Source organism: Dasypus novemcinctus, chromosome 5 (assembly GCF_030445035.2).
Source record: "Dasypus novemcinctus isolate mDasNov1 chromosome 5, mDasNov1.1.hap2, whole genome shotgun sequence".
Classification (NCBI taxonomy): Eukaryota; Metazoa; Chordata; class Mammalia; order Cingulata; family Dasypodidae; genus Dasypus; species Dasypus novemcinctus.
In genome coordinates this window covers 42,870,486-42,881,885 of record NC_080677.1, presented here as the reverse complement: position 1 = coordinate 42,881,885, position 11,400 = coordinate 42,870,486, and positions in this window count along the sequence as shown.

Genomic DNA, 11,400 nt, shown 5'->3' with positions numbered 1-11,400 from the left:
AGGTTTGGAAAAAAAAATTACAAATTAAGCACCCACGTAACACTTCACAGTTGAGGAAGTTGTTGAAAAAAAGACACCCTCATAGTATGTGCTCATAATAGTTACTGCTGCGTATATGAAGCAACCTCCCCACAAAGAGTTTTCAAGCACGTTTCACAGATATTTTCTAATTTAATAGCAAACTTTCCTATAAGGGATGCAGGAAGACATCTACCCAGTTTTCAGACCTAGAAACTAAGGTTACAACTATCTTTTTCACTCAATATTAGGCAATTACTCACTAAAGTTTTAAGATAGAATTCAGATTTTTTTTAATCAGAAAATTTAAATCCTGTGTCTTGTTCATAAAGCTATGTGCAATTCTTAAAAGCTCAGCATGAAGAACTCTTAACAGAAATTTAATCACAAGCTCTAAAAAGAGTAACTTTGAAATTATTTAAAATCATAATATTTCATTTTATGCATCTATTTTTTATAGACCCTTAAATTCTCTGAGTCAAAGAGTGAGTTCCAAAATATCAAAGTTTCTTTCAACTCTAAATGAGTTTATAGAGACAATTTGTTTAGGTTGAAAACACTGATTTGAGCTAACCTCTTAAAACTGGAAAGGTACTTATAGAGCCTCTTTGTCCACTTATCCATTAGGATATTCGATTCATCCCCCTCATTTTGCATATGAAAAGATGGAAATATCAAAAGATTAAATGTCTTGCTGGTGGTCCCACAAATACTTTTCCTCTGAGCAAGGATCAAAGCCAAGGTCTCCTCTTGTCTGTCACCTGCAGAGAATGGAAAGTGGAAGGGATTTGGGGCCACAAGATTCCAACCACCTGGTTCCTGGTGCTCTCTGGATGATCTCAGACACATCATTTAACATCTCTGAAACCTTATCTACAAAATGGGGATACTATTATCATACATTGCTGTTGTAATAAATGAGTTAAGGAATGAGAAAATATTTGGTAATTACATCCTTGATTAGTTGTAACTAATAATGGCAGTGATTATCCTATCATGCTGACTGTACCTAATGTTGGTAAGAATGCAGTATTGATCTTGGTGGCAATACATGGCAAGGAGGCTGTGATCTCTCAATCATATACTCCACAAACCTTGGCTGTGGCATCTTTGGGCGATCTGTCTTGGAGGCAAGCAACTAGTGCTTTGCAAATGGTGTGAATATACGTTGAGATAGGTGGTTGAGAGTTTTTTCTTGTATGCTATTAAACTTCATTACTTTCAACAGTGATGACTTGTGATCAGTCTTGGAATTTCCCTGATATTGTAAAAATCTGTTGTTCTAGATAGATATTTTTATGAGTGAAACTAAGCTTGGTACCAGTAACTCTAAGAATGGTCCTAATTAAGTGTATTTTATATCTTTGTATTTTAGATATTTGTGTCATTTTTAGTTTTGGAGGCTTTTATTCAAGCAAATATTTAAATAAGTTATTTCCTATTCTGAGTATTTTGGTGACTTAAAGTAATAGCATCTATTGAGTATCCAATCCAGATTAGGCACTCTACTAAATACTCAACTAAATGAAATATTTTATTTATTCACTTAATCATTTATTTCTTCAGCAAATATTCACAAAATATTATGGAGCAAATATTATGCCAGCACTAAATATATAAGAATAAAAAAGACATGGTCAGTTATCAAGGTAGTCAGACACATTCGATAATTGCACTGCAGTGTGATAAACTATGCTATGGGGAAACACAAAGACGTTTGACCTTTCTCTGCCTTCAAGTTACTTACAATCTGATTGAATTAAAACGGAACCATACTAAAAGTTAACCATCCACAAGGGGATAGCATGTTTTAAGGGACAGAATAACTAGAAGTTATTTTTCAGAGGAGGAAGATTATTTTCCCACTAGGAGGTTCAATTTGGTGATAGAAGCAAGATTTCCATTGGAAAAAGTGATACAGAATTTGCAAAATATGTTTGCAAGAAGGTAATGGACCAGCCTAGTTGGAGTGAGATTCATGTGGGTAACTCAAAGACAGATGTTTGGGTTGGAAAGATGTTTGAGACTATTTACCTGGGGTCTTGAAAGTCACCCTAAGGTGTTTAGACTTCACCCTCAAGAGGAATGCCCCATTCGGTTAAGGGGCAATCTGTAGGTTAAGATTGCTTTGGGTTTGAAGTAGCTTCATGACTATTCCACGCTTTGCTATCCCACTCAAGTTACTTAATCTCTATGAGCATTAGTTATCTCATTTGTAAAGTGGGGATAGCAAGACTGACTTTATAAGGTCTATAGAAAGATTATTTAAGATAATGCAGGTATATGATTAGAAGGCACATAGCATATAGAAAGCACACAAAAAAATAGTTATTATTACAGAATGTAACACTTGCTTCTCTGTATTATAGTCATTCAGGTCTCAGTTTATTAACTCCTTGACAGAAGAATCCTTATTTGAATCCTGTCTGATTAAACATATAATAAGACTTAAACTTTGAACACATATTTATTGGAAAATTCATTCATCATAACTTCACCTGGTTTTTTTATTTTAAAAAATTAAGGAAATGCACTCAGGTAAGTAATTAACATAATAACCCAAAGACACAAAACCAGTAAGAGTAGAGAGGACCTAAAAATCCCCTGTAATTGCTGACAATGCATCCAATATTTTTTTCAGTCCATCAAACTTGCCCCTCTGATATCAGGAAGTGATGTGATACACCTGTGAGTAAATGTTAATCTCACAAAATTGCATTATGATGAGCCTTAGGCAGAGGGAAGTGTAAATAACTTTTTTGTACTTAAAGGAGTTTGCCTCTAAAGGAGACTTTTCAAAAACCTATATCTAACTGCAAACTAAGTTAATGAATAAACTCTCCAAACTCTAGTTAGGAGAAATAGACACATAAAGATCAGTGTTTTTACATACAGGAAGAGTTGATTGCTATTTGGTCTATGTTTAATATCTGAGGAGGGCTTTTATGCACAGAAATAATGATTTTCTGGGTTTTAATTAATAGGCAGTATATTAAAGTTGAAACATTGAAACCCAGATCTTCCTAAATCTACAAGTTTAATTTTAAAATGTACAAATTTTGTGGATTTGTTTAAAGTATATAAAAATATACTTTATGAAAGCAGTAAATTGGAAAAAATAAAAACCTATTTTACTTGTTTCCTGATTAAGCTCAGTTTTGATAGATTAAATTCAGTAGCTTAGCCCCCTTTAAAGTTTTTAATGAAATGTCCTTAAATATTTTAACTACATTTACAAATTTAATACCAGTATATCCTATTCTCTTAAACATTTTAAATGCCCAGTAAGGTAGAATTGCAAACATAATTTGCAAAACCTTTCTAAGTACTTTAGTAGCTCTTGTAACTCATAAATAAAAAATACTTGATAGCAATGTGAATTCTATTAATCACAATCACAATCAAATATCAAAATCTTTTCAAATTAAATTTCCTAATTCTAGGCACAATTTTAGTTAATATTCAGATTCTCTAAAATATAACCTTCTCTTAAGTCTTACAAACACTTTAAATAAGAAACACATAAAGGTTATTCCAATAATTTCAAAACATGTTTTTAAACTTAACATAAAAGTCTTAATACTATGGATTTGCTCTATTCTTATTTCTATTCCTTGAAGAGGTCAGTGAAGGTGGAAGCAGATTTACTCCTCCGTTGGACAAGGTTCCTGGGTTTAAACTTTGGGACCATGATATGGGTCAGCGGCCGAAAACCAGGCACTGATATATAATATTTAATGTCATGCACTTTAGATGTGCCTCTGATGAGAAAGTGTGGAACAAGACCCAGCACAAACTTTGACTGGCAATAACTATCCATTCAGAAGGGCAAGGAAAAGTGCTTACAAAGCACACACACAAAAAAAACAGAAAAGTATGATGACATTCAGAGCAGTATGGTGCTCTGAACCTAAGTCTCCTAAGAAGTACAAAGCACAATTTGACAACCAGCGTCAAATGCAGGTGAGAGAGTTTAAGAATAGAAAAGAGTACTAGTAGGGCTTAAAAGAGCTGAATTATTTTCAAAGCTGTCTGACTTGTAGCCAGACACTTGGAGAATGTATCTGATTGTATAAAAGTCAGTTGCCTAGAATCAAAGTTCATGAACGGTGCTTGAAATGAGAAACTAAATTCTCTGGGGCAGTGGTATATTACCTTTTGGGGCCATGAATAAGGTGACTGATTATACTTCTCAGTTTCCCAGACAGTCTCAGGTTTTGCCTGTTACTGGATGTAATAATGGAAAGCATCCCCTTTCACCTCAAAAGTATTGTGATTTGGACAATAAATTATGTGGTCTAGATGATGAAATCTATGGACTATGCAGGAAAAATGCAAAAACAGATAGTTTTACAAACAATTATTTCAGAAGGTTCATTTATGTGCAGAATCCAATCCAAGGATCTCTCTGAGATACTGTAGACCCCAGGTTTAAAACTCTTGCTCTGGGAAATGGACATAGTTCAACTGAAAGAATGTCCGCCTACCATATGGAGAGTCCAGGGTTCGATACCCAGGGCCTCCTGACCTGTGTGGTAAGCTGGCCTACACACAGTACTGCTGTGGGCAAGGAGTGCCATGCCACGTAGGGGCACCCCTGTGTAGGGGTGTCACATGCACAAGGAGTATGCCCGGCAAGGAGAGCCACCCTACATGAAAGAAGCACAGTCCACCCAGGAGTAGTGCTGCACACATGCAGAGCTGACGCAGCAAGATGACGCACCAAAAAAGAGGCGCAGTTTTCCGAGACACAGTTTCCTGGTGCCACCTGACAATGCAAGCTGTTGCAGAAGAACACACAGTGAATGAACACAGAGGGCAGACAATGGGGAGAAAGGAGAGAGAAATAAATAAAAGAAATCTTTTAAAACAACACACACACAAACAAAGCTCTTGCTCTAGTGTTCAAGTCTCTAGGGCTAGTCTATCTTAAGGAGCCCACAGCTGTAGAATTTGACTTTGGCTCTCTCTACTTGTTTTTGAGCATTATCTAATGTTTCTCCTTGGTTATCACAGATTTTTCCACCTTGTAAAGTGAAGGAATCCTAGTCGCATAGCTATGCAAGTCTTTTGTTTTCACTGAATAAAGGCCCACTGCCCGAAATCCTTATAGATCATGGGTTGACCTTAGGGGGAGGAAGGAATAAAAAGCTCTTTAAAATGTATAAACATCCATAGTAGTTAAGTGATCTTTCCATGAACTTCAATTTTTTTTTTTAGAAGACTGGCATTTATAAAGGAAACATTAACTTACTTTTTTTGGAATGTAAAGTGAATAATCTCATCAAATATTTAGAGCTTCCTATTGAAGCTATATGTTACGAATGAGTTGGATGAGCTAGAAGCAGAGGTCATTTAGAAAAATATACCAAAGCCATATATGAAAGAAGGATTTCATAGGCATTAAGGAGACGTGTCCTTAGCAGTTGGATTCTGACCCTCAAGTCAATATTGTTAGATGACAAATATACTCTTTAGGGTGGGGCACTGAACAAGCAGAGATGCTGTCAGGAGCCGTCATTCCTCCTTAAGCATGGAAGTGATTGTTTTAAAGCCTAGTTCTACTTTCTAAGATAGCTTTACTTTGACTTTAGTTCTATGAAATTCCTTCTGATGATTTTCTTTTTACCTTTTCTCCTTTAACTATTATATTTATTTCATTATTTTTCTGTGAAATGTGAACAGATTCTCTTGTGGTCATGATCAGAGTTTTCTGTCTTATTATCTGGCCATCTGTATACTGAAATGCCAGGTTTTGTGAGAGACAGTGGTAAATGAAGACCAACTTAACAAGGAGATGAAAAGTACATTATATATCAATATCATGGTAAATATAACTCCTGATATACTATATCATGTAACATAACACTTCAAATTTTGTGAAGTTGTCTTTAACAAGCTAAAAACCGTAGCTTTTAATACTTTGAATTCACAGCCAGAGAAAAACACTTCACTATTAAACAGTTTCTAAAGAAAAGTAATATTATACTTGTAATTTTCTCATTTGTCAAACAGTAATAAGTAACTTTCCAAGAGCTCAATTTTTGTGCATATAATTGAATATATTTCTAGAGATATCAAAAAATCTATAATTTCAAACTTGCCTTTAGTAAGTGTACATGTGTCTTTCATACCAATTGTTATATTGTTTCTCAAAAAGAAGAAACTAGTTTCAAAAATTAGAATTTCAGTATTATTAAGTTTTTCAAAAAACTGCTGTGATTATTTAAAAAAATACAATCATTTATTGTTTTCATAAATTGATCTTTTTTGGAACTTTGCATTATCTACTTTGTATGTTTCATTCATAAAGTTAAGTACCAATGAAAGAATAACACATACTTATATTCTCAGTATTCTTCTGTTTGCATATGTTTCCCATATGACTCATTCTGTAATAACGTTATTCACATAGTCTTCAGCAATAGATCAGCCCAGAAAGCAAACAGAGAGGAAATTTGCCACATTTACCTTCTTCCTGATTTCTTTAAAGACCTCGTCATCATTTAAGACCAAGCTTTACTGTGTTCACCACGTCACAATTCCTTGAATCTGTGCTTATAGCAAACGTTTCATTTGTTCATTATTTATAAGCTTTTAGACTGTGCATGATGAGGAAAAATCTGTTCCAATTCAGTGACTATTTAGATGTAATTTTAGAAGGGTATCTTAATTACAGTTAAACCAGTTTCTGTTATTCCCATTTTATACTGGGTTGCCAAATAAAGGGCCGTCTTAGTGTAAATAATTCTACCAGCTAATAATTATACAATTTAAACCATTTGATGAATTTTGTGAATTTCCTGAGGTTGCAAAGATGATTTGAGGGATATCTGAATTTATCTAGGGCAAAAATGCAGATATTCTATGAGAAGATTTCCACATGGAATCATTCAGTTCACTCTGTTCAAAATACTAGAATTAGGACTACATAGTTTTGGTTTTTAAACATCTAATTATACATAGGAAAATATAGTTTTAAAATTTCAGACAAATACATCAGCCTCTTATCCATGGTTTGAAGATAATTCTCAGCTGATTTGTTCTGCTAGCCTTACCCAAGCTCAGTTTATACTACTCTTAAAGGAACATTTTTATTTCCTTATGGTGCTTTCAAAATAATTTTATGTGACATACCAAAATGTGTATCATTCACAGCCCATATTAGTTTAGAAAACTGGGATAAGTAATTTTTGAAGATGGAAAAATGATATAAGCCAGTTAAGGCTTTGAAAATTATCATAAAAATTTCTGAAAGCACATGTTAGTGTATCTGTCTTAAATTGTTACTAATAAATAGCTATGATTTTAAAAGATTTGTTATGGTGCTAATTTGTTGATGTATGATATTCTCAAAATGTTATTGGCCACTCAGATTTTATAGTTTCTTTATTCTTTGTAGTGAATTGGTTGTCATGGTTGAAATATTTTCCTTTCAGCATCATTCATCAACTTTTATCATAAGCTTATCCTGCATTATTTTGCCTATTAGAGTCATTTAGATAAATTAATATGATTGGCTATAGAAAAGTGGATGAAAGGATTAGGATTGCTTTGGAATTACTAATCTAAGGTACGCATTTTCAGGAAGAATTTTTTTCTACAAAATGACTCATAAATAAAATCTCTATTCGTATTGGTTATGGGTATTTTTAAAAACCATTTTGAACAGTTACACTACTGATTTTAGGCAAAACTTCCTCTCTTTTTTGACTAACTATATATTCTGAGCTACAGTAAACCAGAGATCAAGTATGAAGTAACAGGTATTCTGGCATATGTGAGCCAGGAAAGAGTAAAACAATTTATTCCCAAAGCATGTCATGCCAGAAAAAATACTACATCCTGTGGCATCTTGTTACTCAGAACCACTATAGGTTTCAGTGGAACAGAAGATGAGAAGTCGTTCATGATTTTAAAGAATGACCAGAAAGCTTTGCACATTACTCTGAGGTTTTGATTTTGTGGCCATTTTATGTTTCTCTCTGGAGGCACACTTCAGGTTAGGCAATAACCCAACAAGGATTTATTAAGCTCAGAAGAAGGAAGTTACCAAGGCAAAAGTGGTGCCCAGGGGGCCAGGTCACATTAGCTATTTGCCAGAGTTCTGGGGCACTGGATAAGTACAAAGAATTTTGTATTTTACTTCCAACCACAGGTCAACGTCAAGATACGGCCACAGAAATGTATTGTTTAGTCAGTTTTGTTATCTGACAACTAGGAAAGAAGTAGTTCCAGAGTCATGTACTCGGTGCTTAACGCAAGAAAAAAGAAAGAAGATAGCTCTGCTTCCACCTAATATTATGATCCTGCAAAGCCTGGGACCCTCCTCACACCATCAGCATCCAGCATCGGCCCCAGCACTGAGATGTAGTTGAGATGTAGTAGCCTCAAACTTTTGGCTCTAAGGATGCTGTTGTGGCTCATGGGACCCAGGGCTACTGATGACAGAAAAGTGTGTAAGCCAGAGCTGAGGCAGGACCTTCCTGTACCTTTTGTCTGTTGGCACAATGCCACTAGGGCGGGCAGCAGAGAATTATCAGCGCTAGATTTGGAGCTGAATGTTGTCCTTTTCACATTCTGGGAAAGTTCCCCTTTTACAGTATGACTATGAAATGACTTTAAGCCCTCCTGGAGAACATCAGGATTATGTTCCATTTCTACCACCCCATTTTATGAACCTGGTATATACTGATCTTTTTTTTAAATTTAATTTTAAGGATTTTATTTTCAATTTCTAGAAGTTTTATTGTATTCTTAATCTACCTGTTTATTCTCATAGCATTTTGCTTTATTCTGCTTATTAAAAAAAGTCTTTAATCACTTTAAACATACTTAATATGATTTGGAAGTGCTAAACCTCCAGTTCGTTTTGCTTGTTGAACCTCCTTTGGTAGGATATTTTTTTTTTTTTTTGCAATGGTCTCTACATTTTATTTGTAACTCACCTTCCAAGGGGATTTTTCTCTAGGTGTCTGATGTGCTAGGTTGTAGGCATGTTTCTATAGTGCATTTTTGATTTTGTGTTTGGCAGGGCTTGGGTGGTATCTCTCGTCCGGGGTAATTTTTATATTATATATTATATTGTTCTCTTCTAGAAGCTTCCACACAATGAGCAAAATGTCAACTTAGTTTCCATACCCACACCTAGGACAGACTTAGTTCTGTTTTTCCATAGGATAATTTTTTTTTTCCTATTGTGGTTTTCTTTACCGGGTCTCTGCAAAAGACAAGTTTCTTTTTTGTATTTCTTGATCACTGGGTGGAATTTTATATCTCCTTTTTCCCAGAGCCCCTAGTTTCAGTCAGAAATCTGTGTTAGTTCCCTTCCTTGCACCAAAACCACTTTTCCTGAGCCTACTCGACACTTCTGAATATTCCCTGGACTGATGGTTGTAAGCCAGGAAGGTATAAAAGCAACCTAGTCTCCTTTAATAGCCATGTCTAAATAAATTCATGTTCATATAGGTACCCATGATTGCTCTTTACTCAGTATTTGCTCCTTGGAAAAAGAGGATCTAGTGGAGCAGCATAGCGTTATCTAAGGAGCGATTATTGCCACGGTGATGTGGGAGTGGCGTTATTTAAGGTCCTGGTGGAGCCAGCCCTGCGCTTTACTCATATTGACTGGGGAGGGGAGAGATTGAGGAAGGGAAGCGTGTGGGGTGGGGAGCAGGCTGCAAGCCTGGGTCGAGCCAGGTGGTGACTACACATGTGCTGGGCTACAGATGTGGGTTCAGATAGAGGCCTGAGTCAGGGTGGGTGGAAGGACAATAGCACCCAGTTCTTCCTGTAGAGGCAGATGAAATCTCCTATTTCCTTATCCTTGGAATGAGAAATGATAACATTCAGGATATGTGTGCCCCTGTATAAATACCTAAGAAAGTAAGCTGATGGGATAGAAGGGTGAGTTAGAAGACTACCCAGTTTGTGCCACCTTTATTCCAAGAAATATTTAGTGTTTAATACTAAATAGGCTCTTTTTAAAAAAATTTTTAATTTATTTCTCCCCCCCCCAGTTGTCTGCTCTGTGTCCATTCGCTGTGTGATCTTCTGTGTCCACTCGCATTCTCAGTGGTACCAGGAATCTGTGTCTCTTTGTTGCTTCATTTTTTTTTCTTTCAAAGGTTTATTTATTTCTTTCTCTCTCCATCCCCCCCCCCCCCCGCCCCTGCCCCGGTTGTCTGTTCTCTGTGTCTATTTGCTGCGTTGTCTTCTTTGTCCACTTGTGTTGTCAGCGGCACGGGACATCTTGTTGCGTCATCTTGTTGTGCCAGCTCTCTGTGTGTGCAGCGCCATTCTTGGGCAGGCTGTGCTCTCTTTCGAGCTGGGCGGCTCTCCTTATGGGGCGCGCTCCTTGCACGTGGGGCTCCACTATGTGGGGGACACCCCTGCATGGCATGGCACTCCTTGCACGCATCAGCACTGTGCATGGGCCAGCTCCACATAGGTCAAGGAGGCCCAGGGTTTGAACTGCGGACCTCCCATGTGGTAGACAGACGCCCTAACCACTGGACCAAGTCCGCTTCCCTGTTGCTTCATCTTGCTGTGTCAACTCTCCGTGTGTGTGGTGCCACTCCTGGGCAGGCTGCACTTTTTTCACACTGAGGCAGCTCTCCTTGCGGGACACACTCCTTGTACGTGGGACTCCCCTACGCATGGGACACCCCTGTGTGGCATGGCACTCTTCGTGCATGACAGCACTGAGCATGGGTCAGCTCACCACACAGGTCAGGAGGCCCTGGGTTTGAACCGTGGACCTCCTATGTGGTAGGCGGATGCTCTATCAGTTGAGCCACATCCACTACACATCATATATAGTCTAGGTGTGTGTATATATATGTGTATATCTATATGTCTCAGTGGTGCTTAGATGTCTTGGTGGTGACGAAATCATTAGTAAAGGTGAAGGAAAGCTCATTCAGTCAAAAAATATTTATGGCATGCCTACCATTTCCAGGCATATTTCTAGGCACAGAAAATTCAGCACTGAATGAAAGAGATCAAAATTCCTGACCTCATGGAACTTACATTCTGTGTTAACGAGAGGCGGATAAGAAGCAATATAAGTTAGTAATATATATAGTGTGTTAGAAGGAGGTAAATGGTGTGGAGGAAAACAAAGCAGGTAAGGGATGAGTAGAGAGGTGGTAGTGGGTGTTTGTAATTTTAATAGGGTACTTAGGAAAGTCCTCACTGAGAAGGAGGGAGGATAGGCAGCCAGGAAGAAGAAAGAGCAAGGGCAAAAACTGGGAGGCCAAGAGCACTCGTAGTATGGATGAGGCCATTTGACTGGCATTGGGGGACGAGTGAGCTGGGGGAAGAGTAGGAGATGAAGTCAAAGAGGCAAGGAGGGGCTGTACAGCTTTCATGATACAGCAG